This window comes from Lissotriton vulgaris, chromosome 8 (genome assembly GCF_964263255.1).
Source record: "Lissotriton vulgaris chromosome 8, aLisVul1.2, whole genome shotgun sequence".
Taxonomy (NCBI): Eukaryota; Metazoa; Chordata; class Amphibia; order Caudata; family Salamandridae; genus Lissotriton; species Lissotriton vulgaris.
This window is the reverse complement of record NC_141696.1, coordinates 713,311,385-713,328,125: the sequence shown is the minus strand read 5'-3', so window position 1 is coordinate 713,328,125 and position 16,741 is coordinate 713,311,385. Positions and strand designations below refer to the sequence as shown.

Here is a 16,741-nt window from a genome sequence, read left to right as displayed (position 1 = left end):
TCTCCCTCACCAACGACCCCGACACCGCCAGAGCCAACCTACACGAAGGGATGTAAGAGGTAGCCGAATGGATGAAGAACAGCCGCCTGAAACTGAACTCAGACAAGACGGAAGTCCTCATCCTGGGATCCTCACCCTCCGCCTGGGACGACTCCTGGTGGCCCCCCGCCCTAGGCAGCGCACCCAAACCAACAGACCACGCACGCAATCTGGGCTTCATCCTGGACTCCTCGCTCTCCATGTGCATACAAGTCAACGCCGTCTCCTCGTCGTGCTTCAACATCCTACGCATGCTACGCAAGATCTTCCGGTGGATCTCCATCGAGACCAGGAAGACGGTCACCCAGGCCCTCGTCACCAGCCGACTGGACTACGGCAACTCCCTCTACACCGGAACCACCGCCAAACTCCAGAAGAGACTCCAGCAGATCCAGAACGCCTCAGCACGACTCATCCTGGACATCCCCCGTCGCAACCACATCTCCGGACACCTGAGAAACCTGCACTGGCTCCTGGTCAACAAGAGAATCACCTTCCGCCTCCTCACCCACGCACACAAAGCCCTGCACAACCAAGGCTCAGGTTACCTCAACAGCCGCCTCAACTTCTACGCTCCCACACGCCAGCTTCGATCGACCAGCCACGCCCTCGCCGCCGTCCCCCGCATCCGAAGAGCCACAGGGGGAAGGTCCTTCTCCTACCTCGCCGCCAAGACCTGGAACTCCCTCCCGACCCACTTCCGCCTGACCCAGGACCACCTCGCCTTCAGGAAGCAGCTCAAGACCTGGCTGTTCGAGCAGTAGAGGACCCCCCCCCCCCTTCCCTAGCGCCTTGAGACCCTCCAGGTGAGTAGTGCACTCTACAAATGCTTTGATTGATTGATTGATTGATACTGAAGATAATCACCTCCTTGGTCAGGATTTAAATCAGGTTGTAGCACGGACATGGCCCTACTTCAAATCATGGACCTTCTTGACCTGTTGGTAGTCCTTGATATTGTGAGCCACAAAGTAGTTTACCTCCAACTTTAAAAACTGCACCATATTTAGCAAATGGCTTCCATTTCATCCCATTTCACTGACTCTTGAAGGAAGGAAGATGCGTTTTCACTATTGAACTATCACTCACTCACCATTCATCAGAAAGATCATTAAAAAAAATCAATGTTCAACTCCAAGATCACATCACTGCTAGCCGTCTCCTGCATGACTACCAATCCTGCTTCAGACCATGCTGCAGCAGGGAGACCAACACCCTACACATTGTAGATAATGCCCTCTTGACCGTAGATGAAGATGACCCTTGCCTCCTGATATTGCTGGACTTCTCAGTTGACTTTCAAACAGTTGACCATCCCAACCTCATACACATCCTTGAGTCACAAACGGGATTCATCTGCAAAGTCCTCCACTGGTTTTCCTCCTACCTTTTGACGCAGCTCCTGTTTGTGCACATGGGCACCTCTAGATCAAAAAAGATTCCTTTTATGTAAGGAGTCCCTAAGAGTTCAATACTATCTTCTGTCATTTTCAACCTTTACATGGGCCATTTGGTGCTGTACTCACAGATATTAGCATCAAAGTGCACCAAAATGCTGACGAGGCTCGACTCTACTTGCAAGTCTCCTCTGCGTCAGATAGCCAGCACCTCAGACACTGCTAGCACATCATCCAGACTTGGATGTCAAGTACCTAGCTGAAGCTCAACCCAACCAAGACAGATTTCTTATTATTTGCCAAGAACAACAAACAAGTTACAGAACAAACCTGGCTCAATGGCATGAACCCTGGCAGCTTTAAGCCCAACTCTAACTGAATGACTAATCACTTGGATTCATTCTGCACACCAACCTTCCCTCAAGGAACAAATTGACAAAAAACAAAGGTGGCCTGGTACCAGCTCTCCACTCTAAAGAGAGTAAAATTGTTCCGCCATAAATGGCTTAAAACTGTGGTTCAAGCACTTGTACTCTCTCAACTATATGGTGGTAATACCTTATTCCATAGCCTCCCGCATTCCACACTGGCACAGTTTAGGGGCGTCCTGCATGGAACTGCACATCTCCTCCAAGACCTGAAGAAATATGATTACATCTCTCCATCCTGATGGAGCACCATTGGCTCACCTTGCCAACTCGCACCATCTTCAAAAACAGCTGCATCATTTAAAGAGCCATCACAACCAGCACTCCTGCCTATCTTACAGACACGCTCGCCATTTCTGGTGATTCTCTGCACACCCGCAGTCAGGACAAGGAGTGGAAAAAGAGGAGAAGAAAAACAGGAATTTTCCATCTATGCACCCAGGTTCTGTAACTACATCCCTATGTAGATCAGGACCACCCCAGTGCTTCTCCAGTTTAGGAAAGAGCTGAAAAGTCGCCTATGTAAAGGCCACTGCATCATTCTGTATTAAATGTCCACAACTCTGCTTCTCCTCCTTTTACTCATTGACTTTCAGTTTGCCTTTGACCACGTACAGCATTCCGCTGCCTTTTGACTAAGTTCAGACTATAGAAATACCAAACACATCTGTTTATGCAAAACTCCTTCATTGTTCCCCTCCTAAAACTAAAATTATCTTGTGGCCGTCTCTCTCACTATAGCTTTCAGAAAGCACTACACAATGCCCCATTCTTTCTCTGGCTGTGTTCCCAAAATCGAAAACTCCAAAACCATCTGTTTAAATCCCTCCCTTATTCTTTTCACATCTGAAATTGAACTTCTTTTGTTCATTTGATTTTGGCATTCTACAACATCCTATATGATATTTCTCCCTTCACTAGTTCATTCCTGCTCCCTCTGCCACTCTCTCCACTCCATCTCTTTCACTGCCTCCACATTTCTCTGTTGATTAAAACTGCTGTGGTAAGACAATCTTCCCATGCCATATAATGTATATACCCCTTTGCTCCCATTTGTTGACAGTCAAATGTTTTCTGATATATCTTCTTTGTATTGCAAAATTTTGGGTTGTCACTTTATAACTATCTGCATCAATTTCATGCAGTCATTTGTTTCTCCTTCATGGCTCTTTGAGGCTCAAAACTAATTAGATATACTCTAATATAGGTAAAGGATTCTGTCCTTTTGATCAAGCAGCTTCTGCAAGTAAGTTCCTTTGATTCACATTTAGGTTTTCAGTTGTTATAGACTGAAACAGGGTGAATTTGTCAGTGATGTTACTGACCATGTCATGAGTGATGTAATATGTGAGGTCATAAGCAATGTATTGCGTGGGTGTAAGTTATAGTTAGCTCAGGTAACTATAACTGCTTAATTTCTGTGGTTTTCTTCGAGTGAAATCTAACCCTAACTATAACATCATTGTAACCTTTGATTATATCAGTGAATTTCTACGTTTTTTAAAATTCTATTTCCTAACTGTAACATCCCTGTAACCTTTGTTTTTTGGAGTGAAGTTCTAAGGGTTTTGAAATGTTATTTCCTAGCTGTAGCCAGTAACCTTTGACAGTGAGTGTGTGAGTGAGTGCCTAAGTTTCTCAGTAGGTCTGTGAGTGGAGGTCAGAGTGTCTGAGTGGGTCTGTCGGTTGGTGTGTAAGTGTCTGAGTGTGTTTGGGAGAGGCTGCATAAGTGTCACTGGGTGTATGAGTAGGTGCATGTGTGTCTGAGTGGGTCTGTGAGTGAGTTTGTGAGTATCTGAGTGGCTGTCTGAGTGGGTGTGAGAGGGTCTGATTGGATATGTGAGTGTCTGAGCGGGTCTGGGAGTGGGTATTAGAGTGTCTGAGTGAGTTTGTGAGTGCCTCTATAAGTGTGTAAGTCAGTCTGTGAGGGACTGCATCAGTGTCTGAATGGGTCTTGAAGTGGGTGTGTGAGTCTCTGAGTGAGTCAGTGAGTGGGTGTGTAAGTCTGTGACAGGGTCTGTGAGTGAGTACATGAGTCTCTGAGTGGGTCTGTGAGCGAGTGCATGAGTTTCTATCTGGGTCTGGGTCTGTGTGTGCATGAGTCTCTGAGTGGGTCTGTGAGTGAGTGCATGCGTCTCTGACTGGCTCTGTCAGTGGGTGCATGAGTCTCTGAGTGGGTCTATGTGTGGGTGCATGAGTCTCTGAGTGGTTCTATCAGTGGGTGCATGAGTGCCTAAGTGGGTCTGTGAGTGGATGCATGAGTCTGAGTGGGTCTGTGAGTGAGTACATGAGTCTCTCAGTGGGTCTGTGAGTGAGTGCATGAATATCTGAGTGGGTCTGTGAGTGAGTATGTGAGTCTCTGAGTCAGTCTGTGAGAGGATGCATGAGCCTCTAAGTGTGTGTGTGAGTGGGTGTATGAGAGTCTCAGTAGGTCTGTGAGTGCGCGTGTAATTCTCTGAGTAGGTCTGTGAGTGTGTGTGTGATTTGCTGAGTGCTCTCTGTATTGCCCTCTTCTGCTCTGTTTTGCCTTTTCTGCCCTCTGTTTTGCCTTTCCTGCAAATTTTTCTGCCTCGGTTTTGCCTTTCCTGCTCGTTATTCTGCCCTCTGTTTTGCTCTTTTCTGCTCTGTTTTGCCTTTCCTTCCTGTTTTTCTGCCCTCTGTTTTGATTTTTCTGCTCGTTTTCTGGCCTATGTTTTGCCTTTTCTGCTTGTTTTTCTACCTTCCCTTTTCTCTTTTCTGTTGTTCTTCTGCTGTATCCTCTGCACAGGAAAGAAGACCATGCGGCCCCCTTCCCTGGCACGATTTCAGCCCTGGGGACCCCATCGCTCTGCACCCAGCAATTGTTGAATGAGAGAGTGGGGCATGGGCCGATTTGACCTCAGAACCCCATCCCCTGGGGCCCAGTCACATTTCTATGGGGGAGGCTGGCCATGCACCCACCCTTCCTGAGCCTATTTTGGCCCCAGGAACCCCATTCCCCGGAGCCCGGGCATTATTCAGTGGGGAGGTGGGCTACATGGCCCTCCTCCCTGGGCTGATTTTGGCCGACTATGTGTCTTTGGGTGCCCTGGTCCTAGGGCACCAAGTGTGCCAGATGGGGTGCGCTGAAGGAGCCGCAAGGCCCCCGTGGTCCCAGTCAGCTCCCCTCCTCCTGTGGGAGTCGACATTGCTGCTGCATGCAGGGAGCTGATGGAAATGCAGCTCCCTCCATACTGGAGCAATAGTTGAATCTCTTTTAGAGATGAAACTACTGCTTTAAGCGGATGGGAGCACTTTGACAGTTCCTGCCCGCTGGAACCAGAACAAAATTAAACAGACAATTCCTAGGGGTGCTCACCCCGGGACATAGCAAGCTCCAAGGCCATATGTGGCTACAGAAGGGGGGTTATGGGGCCCTCCTCCTTTACTATTTATGGCCAGCCCGGGGAAGTGCTGATACCTGGGGCCCTATGTGGTCCGGGAGGGGGACTGTGTTACCCCTCTCCCATTTTTTGACAATAATTTAGCCCCAGGAGGTGTTGGTCCCCAGGACCCGTGGGGGGGTGTGCGAGGCCCCCCAGTCAGTGCTATTTAGCCCTGGGGAGGTGTGGTCCCCGAGGGAGTCTGTGTGGCTCTTCGTGAATGTTTCTTTAGTCTCAGGGAGGTGGTGTCCACGGGGCTTCTTAGAAGCTGAGGAGGGGGTTTCGTACAGCCCCCCTCCATCATTTGAACCAAAGTACTGTGGAGGTGGTGGTCCCCGGGGTTCAATGAGCCTTATAAGTGAGGCTCTAGCACCCCCTCATTCTTTTAAAAAATGCCGCCAGGGCCTGGCCCTCCCAGGGGCTTAATTCAAGTCGTGTACGGGAGTCTGTGCTTGTTTTCTTTAAAAAAAAAATGTTAGCAGCGGATTTGCAGCTTTGTTGCATTTCAATGCAAACATAAATAAAAAAATATGCTTTCTTGCCCTGGTGGGTGTAGTGACCACTGACGTAGGGCACTAGGACCCTGTGGGTCACAGGGCAGTGACCAGGTCACTGGACACGACATCCTGTAGGGGACAGGAAGTGGACAGACGACTGCAGACCGAGGACGAGGACAGACGTGCTGAGCCACGCTGACACTACGAAAGAAATAATGAAAGTAACTAACCTTCTTTGGTGTCCTGTGATTCTCTGATGATTGCACCTACAACTACATGACATCTGGCGATGAGGGAGAAACGATTACCACGACACGTGTGAAATATCCGTCGTGTAGAGAAAACATCGTGCGAGCAACAAGGAGACGCAAGGATCTACACGGGAGCCCACCCCGATCAGCGTCCAACGAGAAGCAACAAAGCGCGGTAAGAAGCGCCCAGGAGCAGCGCTAGTGCCGAGCAGAAGCGCGAGGCTATCGCGCTCGAAGATTTAAGAGCGAAGTCTCGCGAGAGTTGGCAAACCTCGGTGGCCATCTTAAGATCAGGCAGGAAAGCCAATGGGAACACAGCAATAACGCGGCGGCCATCTTAAAGTCAGGAAAAGCGAGATTTCGATCGCGAAATCTCACTGGAACACGGGCGGCCATTTTAACTGGGACAAAACAGAAAATAACAAGAGAAGATACAGGGCAGCCATTGTAAGGGCAGGCAAAAACGAAAAGGAGCAGAAAACAAGGAAAATAGAAGAATAAAGGGGTAGAAAACAAAGAGAGATCCCCTACAACAAGAAATAACAAGTAATAAAACATAAAATAAGAAGAGAAACAATAAGAAAGTAACAAAAAGATCAGAAATAAAAGAAATACAAAGGCAACAAAAGAAAAGAAAGCAAAATGCCTGAAACAAAGCAAAGTGCACAATATCGCAGACCAATGCCTTTCAGTGTATCAGAGCCACAAGTGGGAATAAGATGGGAAAAGTGGATTGTGAAGTTTGAGCGAAACATGGATGCGACAGATGTAGTATAAGGAAAGTACCTAGGACTATTTCTAAATCTAGTGGGGGATGAAGTGGATGACCTCCTGATAACACTCCCAAAGAGCGAAACAGAAACATACAAAAAACTAATAAAATGTCTAACAAACAAGTTCGACCCTCAAAGAAACATCGACTTTGAAAGATACAGCTTCAACATAGCATTTCAACAGCCGGAAGAGTCAATGGACGATTTTGCAACAAGGCTGAGAAAACTAGTAGCTCACTGCGAATTCGAAAAATATGACAATGAACAGGCCATTCGCCTAAGACTGATAGAAGGCTGTCGTGACACAGAATTTCGCACAAGACTACTAAAAGAACCTATCACTCTAGAAAAGATTCTAGATCTAGCGAGAGCGGAAGCAAGGGCAATGGTGCACACAAGACAGATGGACCGAAGAGAAGAGCAAGTCCACAGAATGACGGACACAAGCAGAACTGGGAATTGGAAGAGAGGATCAAAGGAACAAGTGACAAAGAAACAAGGGTCCCAATGCTACAGATGCGGACTGGAGTTTCCACACCGAGGAACCTGCCCAGCATTCGGTCAAACATGCAGAAAATGTAACAGAAGCAACCATTTTGCCACCATGTGCCAAGGAATGCAATTCAAAAATGAACGGGGAAGGCCAGGGAGACCAAGAACAACAACAAACAGACACGTACGGCACATGGAAGCGACCACCAGGAGCTCGTCGTTGGAGTCGGGAGAGGAAGAAGAAGAAGAAGAAACAGCAGGGAAGGTGGGACGCCTATACCTCATGTCCACAGACGAACGGTATGAGGAAGAGCACATCAGATTAGTGGATAGGAAATCAATAAAGAAGACGGACTGGGTGACCATCGACGTAGGACCTCACCAAACGGAATTTGTGCTGGACAGTGGGGCCACGTGTAACATTATGTGCGCCACAGAATATGACAAAATGAAGAGAAAACCACCGCTACAGCCATCAAATATAAGAGTGTTTACCTGGGGTGCACAAAATCCAGTAACAAACATGGGAAAATTCACGGACACCATGACACAGAAGGGCAAGACCCTCACTGAGGAAATCCATGTGCTACGAGGAGACATTCCCGCACCATGTTTACTAAGAAATGTAACAGCGAAAATCATGGGCCTACTAAAGATGATGTATCATGTGTCGGACAGAGAGAACATATTACAAGAGTACCCGAAGTTAACGAAAGGACTTGGAAAGCTGAAAGGACGACAAATCACTCTGCACATAAATGAATCAGTCAGACCAGTCGCCCAGCATCACCGAAGGGTACCCATCCATCTACAACCTCAGGTGGAAGAAGAAATAAAGGCACTACTAGAACAAGACATCATTGAGCCAGCCAAAGGGCCAACGCCATGGGTGTCCCCAATAGAGGCTGTACCAAAAAAGGACACCACACAGATTAGGATATGTGTGGACATGAGAATCCCCAACACAGCTATTGAACGAGAACGACATCCGGGGCCGCATCTAGATGACATGATAAGTTGCCTGACGGGAATGAGAAAATTCTCCAAGCTAGACTTATGCAAGGGATACCACCAACTGGAGCTAGACCAGCAATCAAGATACATAACGACCTTCTCAACACATCTAGGCCTATTTCGCTACAAACAATTAAGTTTTGGAATATCGTCAGCAGCGGAGATTTTCCAGGAAACGATCAGGCAGATCATTAGACCAATCAAAAATAGCTTGAACTACAGTGATGATATCCTGGTATTTGGCAAATCGGATGAAGAACAAGATAAAGCATTGAGGGAAGTATGCTCACAGCTGGTAGATGTGGGCCTAACAGTAAATGAGAAGAAATGTGAACTGGGAAGAGAAGAACTAGTGTTCTTCTGACACATCTTTTCGAAGAAAGGGATGAGACCAGATCACAGTAAAGTAGACACCCTCGAAAAGGCAAAAGAACCAAAAGATGTCGCTAAAGTGCGCTCATTCCTCGGCCTCGCCAGCTATTGTGCGCGATACATAAAGGACTTTGCGACGGTGAGCACCCCACTGCGAGAACTAACGAAACAGGGCCAAACATTCGAATGGACCACAGAATGCCGCAAGGCTTTCGAAGAAATAAGGGCATCAGTAACGGCAGTAGACCACCTGGCATATTTTGACCCGAGCCTATGCACCGAATTGACAGTAGACGCCAGCCCGGTAGGTCTTGGCGCAATACTAGCACAACACAAGCCTGGAAAAGACTCACCTCGACAGATAGTAGCATACGGAAGCAAGAGTCTGTCGGACATTGAGAGAACATACTCTCAACCAGAAAAAGAGAGTTTGGCAGTAGTATGGGCATGTGAGCACTATCACATGTTCATATATGGAAAGCAATTCACGATAGTAACAGACCACCAAGCACTAGTGACCATCTACGGAAACCCGAACGCCAAAATACCACCAAGAATTGAAAGATGGGGGATCAGACTGATGGACTACAATTTCAAGATTGTCCACAAGCCCGGGAAAGACCAAAACCCAGCGGATTATATGTCACGACACCCGCTTCCCCATCAAAAAGGTGGCACCACCATGGCAGAAGAATATCTAAACTTCATTCTAAAACAGAACACTCTGGCATCAATAACAAGTGCAGAACTAGAGCGAGAAACAAAAAGAGATCCGACAATGAAAGCAATTGGGACGGTAGTGCAGCAGCAGAGATGGAGACGCATTAACAGTAACAGTCCTGCAGGAAAAGGGGTCATAAAAGAAGAACTGCTAGCCTTCAAAAAGATAAGTGAAGAGCTGTCTGAAACCGAAAACGGAATCCTGATGAGAGGCTCAAGAATTGTAATACCGCATCGCCTGAGAAAGAGAACAGTTGAACTAGCTCACAAACCACATCGAGGCATTGTAGCGACAAAGAAGATGTTGAGAGAAAAAGTATGATTCCCAGGACTGGACAACATGGTGGAAGAAGAAGTATCACACTGTCATATCTGTCAAGTGACAGGACCACCTGCCAAGCCAGCACCATTGAAGATTTCAGAATTGCCACCAGCAGTATGGACCGAGTTGGCAGCAGATTTCTATGGACCATTAGAGACTGGAAAATACCTGCTAGTGGTCATCGACGAATTTTCAAGGTTTCCAATAGTGAGAGAAGTATTGTCAACATCAGCAAGTGCCACATTACCAGCGCTAGACGACATATTTGCCGCCTGGGGCTCACCACAAACATTAAAAACAGACAATGGCCCTCCATTTTCTGGAGAGGAATTCCGTAGATTCATGGAATACTTGGGGATGAAGCATCGGAAAATAACTCCCCTGTGGCCACAGGCCAATGGAATGGCAGAACGGTTTATGGGGACTATCAAGAAAGCCATCCAGCGAGCAAAATTGACACAGATATCAATTGGACAAGCACTTTGTCAAGTGCTGAGAGACTATAGAAACACCCCTCACAGCTCCACTGGTAGATGCCCAGCGGAACTGGTACTGGGAAGATCAAGCAAAACAAGACTGTCTCAAATAGATGCAAAAGCAAGCACGAATAGAAGCGACATTGCAGAAAAAGATCATCAAGCAAAGAAAAAAATGAAAGAATATGCTGACAAAAGGAGAAATGCATCTGAACACCAGCTAAATGAAGGAGATCTGGTGGTGGTGAGACAGAAACAACAACGGAAGTCAGATAGTCCATTTTCAAAAGATCCGCTAGTTGTGACCAACGTAAAAGGATCAATGGTGACTGCAGCATCAGAACATCAAAGAATAACAAGAAAAGTTCCCACTTCAAGGAGCTCAAAGTGAAAGTGGAAGAACCAGTGACAACATCACCAAAGGTGGAAGAAAGAGAGCAAGGAACTAGCAGAGAGACAATATCACTGAAAGTGGAAAACGGAGGACAAGGACTTAACAGAGAACAAAGACCAAGCAGAGTGTGCAAGAAGCCAAGAAGATTAGACGAAGAAATGTAGAGAATATCTCTCTCTCTCTCTCTCTCTCTCTCTCTCTCTCCCTCTCTCTCTCTCTCTCTTTTTCTCTTTTTCCCCATCACTACGTGGATAATGTACCAAGAGGTTGCGCATGTGACAAAGACGTTTGTTTGTGACAAGGGAGGAGATGTAGTGACCACTGACGTAGGGCACTAGGACCCTGTGGGTCACAGGGCAGTGACCAGGTCACTGAACACAACATCCTGTAGGGGACAGGAAGTGGACAGACGACTGCAGACCGAGGACGAGGACAGACGTGCTGAGCCACGCTGACACTACGAAAGAAATAAAGAAAGTAACTAACCTTCTTTGGTGTCATGTGATTCTCTGATGATTGCACCTACAACTACATGACAGTGGGGTCCCTCTTTTTACTATAATCAAAGCCTTCAGGTCTCCTCTAAAATATTCGCAAATGCGGCAATGAGGGACATGACGTGTATGAATTTTCGCAAGTAAGACCATTCCTTATAAACATTGGGGTAATGAACATCAGAGAGTCTATGTGCGATGAACTTTACAACCGCAGCTGTTACTTACCATGCACATATTGCTACTTAAGCGGCAACATCTGCACTAACAACGCTAAAATGGAAAAGCAAGGAATGTAAAAACATACTCTGTAATGGCTGCCATGCACGATAGCCTATTAGAGGCAACCCGATCTGATGTAAAATCAACCAATGGAAGTTGGTCTTTTCTAAACACGCTTACATGAGATTCTGAGCGTAATACCAACATTGAAAAAGGCAGTGATGCCAAAACGCGTCTGTTGGGGAATAAAAAAGCACTTCTATTGACCCAGTGAGTGCTCCGTTTCCTCTAGAGCAGGACGAAAATAATTGCAAGCCTTTGAAAGTGTACTTTTTTAGCAGTGCATTCTAAAATTACGCCATTAGGTGTCCTCCTTTACCAAGAGAAAGTATCTCGAATATGTGTTAATGTATTAAATAGCTACAAAATGAATTAACAAAAGGGTCCAATTCGCAATTCGCGCCAGAGGTAAAAGCTACTGGTGAGAACAAAAAATAATCTTCCACCACTTTCGTAAAAAAAGTTGAAATCAAGAGAATTGATTTTCACTGAAACCTCCGAAGGCCATAATTTGCAAGTCAGGAGTTTTTGGTTTGGTCAATGCAAATACAACGTTACAATAAAAGAAGAGTAGACATATATCTACTCACTTAGGGGCATATTAACAAGTCCTTTATCTCTGCTTTTTTGGATGTAAAAGCCAACGAAGCAGAGATAAAACTAGAGCCGTATCAGCAACAGGGTGCTAACACGCAACTTTGCATGTTAACACCCTTTCACTCTACGCTTCCCCGGGGCGTCCAGAGTAAAATACTTGGAGAATTGTCGTTAAGCGACATTTCTCCTATTATCAAGGATATCGCTAACCCTGTTAGTGATAAAAAAAAAAACAGTGCTAACCGCGGTAAATGCTGCTTTTTCACGTCTGGTATTTTTCTGACTTAGCCATGATATCCTATGTAAGGTGGATATCATGGCTAAGTATGTCTATCCCTATCAGCAAGCTATCGCCCAACCTTGTGGGATTATCGCTGTATTTCCAGCGATAATCTCACAATTGGCAGCTTGCACTCTGAATTTTATCGCTTTGGGGATAAGCGTTGCTGAAAGCATGCTATCTCCGTGATAAAATTCAGAGTTGGCCGGCGATAATTATCCTAGCGCTAAGTGCGCTTAGCGATAATTATCACCTGGCCTTGTTAGTTTGCCCCTTAGATTGGCGCTTTTTGAGAATCAGGCCCTCAATAGCTATCAATCATTCCTGGACATCTTAGGAAAGTTTTATTTTTATCATATAATATTAATTATAATTATTGGCCCTTAGCAACTCCAGTGCCTTCAATGAATCCCCCAACATTTTAATGTTTTTGAAATAGGAACTGTTGTAATATGCATCTTAATCATAGTGTTTGCTTTCATATTCTTGCCATTTCATTGTGCTTGAAATGAGTTTGTTATTATTTTTCAATTTTAAAGGTGCTCAATATACACAACTGAGGCGGATGTATGTCTGGGTCACATTTGCCAGAGCTTGGCCCATGGCCTGCAGGGTACATACAGCTCTAAGCAGTGACCCATATTATCTGTTTTTTGTTGTTGACAGTAAGGTGTAGATGATGGCCAGCAGCTGTCTATGGATGCTTGCAGTGTTGCAGCAGTGACACAGATCTAGTGACCATGATACCCGTGTTGTGTCCTCTAGAGGTCCTACCAGAGGGACCCCTGAATAAATGTGTTTGCTGGATACTTCTTAGGTCACTTTAGATCACCTGCACGACCTTTCACTATCACTGAACGCATCATCAAGCTGATATACATAAAAAGATCTCCACCAAAGATCTCTCTCGCGGGGCCCATTGGGCATGGCAGCGCCGGCCCAACGAGGAGCAAAAATCCAGATGATGAAGCATGACACCCACATGGGTGTGTGAGGGCATCTCTTCCCAATAAGGAAGATTCACCTCGCCTCCAACCTTTCTTCATCTCTTTATCACATAGTAACAGTTACCCCATTCGGTTTATAAATTCCCTTACTGAGGAGCATGGGTACTGGACCTTGATCTCACTCCTTGTGCTTCTCTCCACGTGATTTATGAGGTTCTAGCAAGGCCAAGCATGAAACTTGCCTCTGATTTCGTAGGCCCATTTCATCATATCCCCCCTGATAGAACAAAATATGTAATTATGTTAGTAGATTATTTGACCAAGTGGGTGCAGATATATTTTGTTTCAGTACCAGATAGTTATTAAATGGGGAACATCCTTTACGACACGGATGTTACCCCGCGCTACCATTACGACGCGTCTCTTACAACGCAAGTCGTAACCACGACTTGCGCTAGAGGGCGCTCAAGGACAAGGAATAGTTAATTTACTATTTACTATTCCAACACCTTCCCTACTATCCACGGGGACTGGTGTTGGAATAGTAAATTAAACTATTCCTAAGTCCGCACCCTACAGCGCAAGTCGTGGTAACGACTTGCGTTGTAATGATACGCGTGGTAATAGCCCGCGTCGTACCGTCATACATCCTTATTAAATTGCTTACAGATGTTTTTGCTAGGAAGGTGTTTCCTGCTGAGCTAATATCTGAAAATGGAGGGCACTTCACATCCATGAAAATGGAGCAGTTCTTTGCAGTATGTGGTATTAAACAGAGCAGGGCAACATCATATCACCCCCAAGTCAATGTATTTGTAGTTAGAGTTAACAGGGTGATCATGTATTGTCTGTAGTAACTATTTATTGCATCAGTTAGATTTTTGTTATGGCCTTACCATGAAACTGAGAGCATGCAGGAGCGTGATTTAAAATTTCTTCTCTGATGTGTCTTTTTAGGATGACTTAGATAACATGGGAGTTAACAATAATAAAACATTACAATCTCTGTGAAGCTCATTTGGCCACACATTAAGGATCAGGAATCAGCGATGAAAGATAAATGGTTTATTGCAAATTAATGATCAAACCAACATATACGAATATTAAAAGATTATTAAAACAATACAGGATTACAGTTGATAAACTGAAATCTCGCTGTATGTTCAGTCTCAGGAAGATAATATATGAAATACTCACAGCCATGACAAAACAGAAAAGAAGAAAGAGAAATAGGTGTTCTATAAAGAACCTCCGATATCTCCTAGAAGCACAACTAACCTCAAAAGTCATCTAAACAAGGTTCTACGTTTTAGAATAAGGATGGTTTCTAGAGTGGGGTTTTAACCCTTTAACCGTGGCCAATGGCCGACGGCAGCACTGGGCAGGTAGTGCTGCCGTCGGCCATTGGCCGACGGCAGCAATTAAGGAGTTAAGGAAATTCGGAAATGCGAGAAGGTGTCAGCATAGTGCTGATTCCAGTAGAAGTCTTTCAGAATGTCAGTAAGCGTTTACTATAAAGCTTTACTGTTGCAGAAATAAAGGAAGCAGAGGGGTCTGTACCCCTCAAAATCCAAGGAAATCTGCTCTAACTCGTAACAGTGTGTACATTAATTAAAACACACAGAGACATCAGCAACAGACATATCTCTTCTCACCCCTCCAGGCATCAATCATCTCTAACCTCATGTTGTACATTTGAAACATTACCAGACTTTCCCATCCCAAGAACTTGGACAGTTACTGCAACCTTGATCATCCCTTTGTTTCTGATGCATGATGAATAGTAGGCTTCATCTGCTCATTAGGTCTTCGAATTATTTCCAATATTTCTCTTCTCTGGCCATACTATGAGGAAACTAATACAGACAACAATACTCCTGAAAAGTACAACTGAAAGAGCAAAATACATTTCAAAGCAAGGCTTTTAGTCAGGCTAACTTTAACTAAGCATTTAATGTGTACTTGATTTCTATGATAATACATGCACATACATAACTTCTGATAAACTGCAAAACACGAATAAAGGAATGCATATTTATTTAAATAAATGTAACTTGAAGTGTAAATCTAAAACATGAGTAAAGAATACGATTCATGTTATGTTGGACATTAGTGTAGACATTTATACATCTCTAAGTTCTACTGTGAATACATTTCAACTATCTATTCAAATGTGTCACACGGTAATATTGTTAAAGCACATAGCAAATGTAATGCCAAGTGCACATATATAATTGCACTTCTGTGACGTATAAGGGTGGAGCCTACATTTTACTGCTACAAAATGTCTCACTCTATTGTGGATGGTTCTCCTTTTGGATTATTTAGAGGGTGTTTCCAATTGTGAATGCTTTCTAGCACAGATGGATTATAGGGTAACAGAACGACTGGCCTAGTAGGAAAAAGCAGTTATGCTGTGTAGAAAAATAGGGTCAAGCATGTGAAGTACAACACTTAGTTTGATGAAAAAAAGAATGTTGTATTAGGAAGACACACCATTTAATGACAAGGAATGGAGTAAGTTTCAGAGGCCTGGGATAAATGAGTAAGTGAGGGGAAATTAATTGAAAGTGAAACAATAATTCTCGAGTACTTAGGGCCTTATTACAAGTACCGCAGTCCTGGGACAGCCATATTAGCTGTGCCGGTATTACCACCACCACCCGTCCGCCATATTACAATTGCGGTGGTGGGACCACCACAAGTCTGCCACCTTCACCGGGATCAATGATCCTGCTGTGACGGCGGTCTGCAAAGGGACTGAATATGCTGACCGTGCCAAAGCCGGCACCGCAGAGCATATTATAACCAGCATATCCACCGCCCTTTTGAAGATGGGCACCTCGGCATGAAAAGGGTGGCGGACATGCAGGTTATGGGGCCCTAACAGGGCCCCTAGACGAATCTGGCCCTGGGGTTCATGCGAGGGAAACATGTTGGGCTCCCCTGGAACTGCACCCTTGTTCCTGCACAGTGTGGCATGAATAACATGGTGCGTGCCACACCATACAGGAACGTGCTACAGGTAATCTCACAACTGCGGAATGCTTTTGAGACTCTCCTATGAGCCTAACACGCCAGCCGTCATGAGAACGCTGACGCAGTGCCCTCCCACACTGGATTAAAGTCACAATCTGCCAAGAGGGCTCACTATGTATTTGGTGGTCTTCCCAAGGCTGCCACAGTGGCGGTCCCATTGGAAGACTGCCAAACTCGTAATAAGTCTCTAAGTGTAATGCGTAAAAGTTAAGGCTAAGGATGCAGACCTGGCTGGAGGTACTTCGCAGTGTGGAGATGTGATAGATAATATGATTCACAGTAGTGTGATAGGTGTGGGTCTGACTTGAAGCTCACACATGTAGAGTAGCAGTGTGAAGAAAAGATAATATTTAATACTGGCTTTCCAATACACTTTTCTTATTTTAATCTTTAGTATATACTGTTGTTTCCATTTTGGAGTATTGTGTTTATTTACTTTGAGAAAACATGAGCTGTTGTGGATCAAAAGGTGGTGATGGTGGAGTGTCACTGTTCATGACAGTCACTTCTTATCTGTTGCATTAAA

At 45.1% G+C, this 16,741-nt stretch overlaps 1 protein-coding gene across 4 annotated transcripts in view; it reads left to right on the top strand.

Moving 5' to 3' along the window:
- The window catches only part of MAP3K15 (mitogen-activated protein kinase kinase kinase 15), a 1,281,486-nt gene that overhangs the window by 1,018,076 nt on the left and 246,669 nt on the right, over positions 1–16,741 (top strand). The window lies entirely within an intron of this gene.